This window comes from Orycteropus afer, unplaced genomic scaffold (assembly GCF_000298275.1).
Source record: "Orycteropus afer afer isolate SDZICR_OR568_19922 unplaced genomic scaffold, OryAfe1.0 scaffold00219, whole genome shotgun sequence".
Taxonomy (NCBI): domain Eukaryota; kingdom Metazoa; phylum Chordata; class Mammalia; order Tubulidentata; family Orycteropodidae; genus Orycteropus; species Orycteropus afer.
This window is the reverse complement of record NW_006921806.1, coordinates 5,542,608-5,546,483: the sequence shown is the minus strand read 5'-3', so window position 1 is coordinate 5,546,483 and position 3,876 is coordinate 5,542,608. Positions and strand designations below refer to the sequence as shown.

At 39.4% G+C, this 3,876-nt stretch overlaps 1 pseudogene; it reads left to right on the top strand.

The window, feature by feature from the left end:
• The first annotated feature begins 1,512 nt into the window (after window positions 1-1,512).
• Window positions 1,513-3,650, top strand: LOC103203638 (annotated as a pseudogene).
• The last annotated feature ends 226 nt before the right edge of the window (window positions 3,651-3,876 follow it).

Genomic DNA, 3,876 nt, shown 5'->3' with positions numbered 1-3,876 from the left:
AATATTTGGTAGAATTCTCAGGTGAAACCATCTGGGCCAGGACTTTTTTTTGTTGGTAATTTTTTGATGACCTGTTTAATTTCTTCTTTTGTTATGGATCTGTTCAACTTTTCCACATCAGTCTGTGTTAGTTTAGGTAAGTGGTGTGTTTCTAGAAACCTGTCCATTTTGTCCAGATTTTCAAATTTGTTGGAGTACAATTCTTCATAGTAACCTGACATTATCCTTTTTATTTCAGTTGGTTCTGTTGTGATGTCACCCACCCAACTCTTTTCTTATTCATGTTATTTGCCTTCTCTCCCTCTTTTCTTTTGTTACATTTGCCCATGGTTTGTCAATTTTATTGATCTTTTCAAAACAAACTTCTAGTTTTGTTGATTTTTTCTATTGTCTATTTTCTGTTTCATTGATTTCTGCTTGAATCTTTATTATTTCCTTTCTTCTGGTGACTATAGGCTTTTCTTGCTGTTCTTTTTCTAATTCTTGAAGATGTTGGTTTAAGAAGATGATTTTGGCTCTTTCTTCTTTTTTGATGTGTGCATTTATTGCTATAAACTGTCCTGTGATCATTGCTTTTGCTGTGTCCCAAAGATGTGGGTATGTTGTGTTTTCATTCTCATTTGAGTCAAAGAAATTTTGAATTTCATTTTTTATTTCCTCTCTTACCCAGTCTTTCTTAAGGAGGGTGTTATTCAGTTTCCATGTGTTTGCTCTTTTTCCATTGATTGTCCTATTGTTGGTTTCTAATTTGATAGCATTGTGATCTGAGAAGATGCTTTGCAGTATTTCAATGTTTTTAAGTTTATTAAGGCTTGCTTTATGGCCTAACATATGGTCTATCATGGAGAATGTTCCATGTGCTCTGGAAAAGAATGTATATTGTGCTGTTGTTGAGTGAAGTGCTCTGTAGATGTCTATAAGTCAAGTTGGTGGATTGTATTGTTTAGCTGTTCTGCATCTTTATTGAGTTTCTTTCCAGTTGTTTTATCTTTCATTGAAAGTGGTGTATTGGCAAGACCCTGTGCTCGGTGGTGGTTCAAGGCTCTACCTCGACCCACAAGCATCTTCAGCTGAGTACGATCAGTGTCAGCGCTGAGTCCTCTCTGGAGCCAGTGCTGCTGCAGCTGCTGCTACTGCCGCTGCCGCCACCACTGCAGCTGTGGGGCTCAGGCAGCAATGGAACAGGGTAGGCGTGGCAGAAGGAGGCAGTGAAGGTGGCAGGCTGAGGGGGGAAGATGCCGCTGATGCAGCTGGCAGACTCGTGGCAGAAGATGGCTGTGGAGAGCCCATCTGATAGCACAGAGATCTTGCAGATAGGATTCTACAATTTGCCATTTTTTAGAGAATTTCCTTGATACTCTGGCATAAGGTTTTTTTCTTTTCCCAAAGTGAAGATCTGAGAAGACAGTATAATGGGCATGATGAATATCACTGTACATAAGTCTTTATGGACATCTCTGGTATATCCTTAGGCTAAATGAGGAGCTGATTCTTAATCCTGTCACACTGAATGGACAGCAAATTATGAATGAACCTATGGGAGAGGAAGAGATTAATCCACAAACTGAAGAAGGCAGCATCAAAGAAATTGCAATCACACATCTTGTAAAGGAAGGACATGAAAAGGATCTCCTTCTCAATTTGAACTTTTAAAAGTATTAGGGCAGGGATCATTTGGAGAAGTTTTCTGAGTTAAAAAAAAAAAAACTCAGGCTCTGATGCTAGACAGCTTTATGCCATGAAAGTATTGAAGAAGGTCACACTGAAAGTTCAAGACCATGTTTGGACAAAAATGGAACGTGATATCTTGGTAGAAGTTGATCATCCTTTTATTGTCAAGTTGCATTATGCTTTTCAAACTGAAGGAAAGCTGTACCTTATTTTGGATTTTCTCAGGGGAGGAGATTTGTTTACACCCTTATCCAAAGAGGTGATGTTCACAGAAGAAGATGTCAAATTCTACTTAGCTGAACTTTCACTTGCTTTAGATCATCTACATAGCCTGGGAATAATCGATAGAGACTTGAAACCAGAAAACATACTTCTTGATGAAGAAGGTCACATCAAATTAACAGATTTTGACCTGAGCAAAGAGTCTATTGACCATGAGAGGAAGGCATATTCTTTTTGTGGCACTGTGGAATATATGGCTCCAGAAGTAGTCAACCGTCGTAGTCACACACAGAGTGCAGATTGGTGGTCTTTTGGTGTGCTGATGTTTGAAATGCTCACTGGTACACACTACCTTTCCAGGGAAATGATCTAAAAGAAACAATGACTATGATTCTTAAGGCCAAACTTGGAATGCCACAGTTTTGGGGTCCTAAAGCCCAGAGCCTCTTATGAATGCTTTTCAAATGAAATCCTGCTAACAGATTAGGCACAGGACCAGAAAGAGTCGAAGAAATTAAAAGGCATTCATTTTTCTCAACAATAGACTGGAATAAATTGTACAGAAGAGAAATCCACTCACCTTTTAAACCTGCAACTGGCAGGCCTCAAGACACATTCTATTTTGATCTGAATTTACTGCAAAAACTCCCAAACATTCACCTGGCATTCCATCTAGTGCTAATGCACAGCTGTTTCGGGGATTTAGTTTCATTGCAATCACTTCAGATGACAAAAGCCAAGCTATGCAGACAGTTGGTGTGCATTCAATTGTTCAGCAGCTGCACAGGAACAGTATTCAGTTTATTGATGCATATGAAGTAAAAGAAGATATTGGAATTGGCTCCTACTCTGTTTTAAGAGATGTGTACATAAAGCCACAAACATGGAGTTTGCAGTGAAGGTTATTGGTAAAAGCAAGAGAGCCCCAAGAGGTTGAAATCCTTCTTCATTATGGACAGCATTCAAATATTATTACTCTAAAGGATGTATATGATGATGGCAAATACATATATGTAGTAACAGAACTTATGAAAGGGGGTAAATTACTGGATAAAATCCTTAGACAGAAATTTTTCTCTGCATGAGAGGCCAGGGTTGTCCTATTTACCATAACCAAAACTGTTGAATATCTTCACACACAAGGGGTGGTTCACAGAGATTGAAACCTAACAACATTCTTTATGTGGATGAATCTGGTAATCCAGAACCCATTTGAATTTGTGATTTTGGTTTTGTAAAACAGCTGAGGGCTGAAAACAGTCTTCTAATGACTCCTTGTTACACAGCAAATTTTGTTGCACCAGAGGTTTTAAAATGACAAGGCTATGATGTTGCTTGTGATATATGGAGTCTTGGTATCCTTCTCTATACAATGCTCACTGGTTATACTCTTTTGCAAATGGCCCTGATGATACCCCAGAGGAAATACACAAATAGGTAGTGGAAAATTGTCACTTAGTGGTGGTTACTGGAATTCTGTTTCAGACACAGCAAAGGTCTTGGTGTCAAAGATGCTTCATGTAGACCCTCATCAGAGGTTGAGTGCTTCCCTTTTGATCAGACATCCCTGGATTGTCCACTGGGACCAACTGCCACAGTACCAACTCAACACACAGGACGCACCCCACCTAGTAAAGGGTGCCATGGCAGCTACGTATTCTGCTTTAAACTGTAACCAGTCACCAGTTTTGGAACCAGTAGGCCACTCTACTCTTGCTCAGTAGAGGATTAAAAAAATCAAGTCAACAGCTCTGTGAAGTGACCTCAGTGAATTATTTGGTACCATGGTGTAAGCTGATAGCACAAGTTCTAGTGACAGGTAGCACATATCTAAGAAATATCTGCAAGCACACACTGTCCCAGCTGGTACCCATAATGCTGCTGCTCCTGCTGCTACTCCTGCTTTTGTCTCTTCTCACTTTAAATGATTGTTAGCAAGTTAGATTTTCCTGGAGCTTTGAATGGAATGAAAATGGAAACATG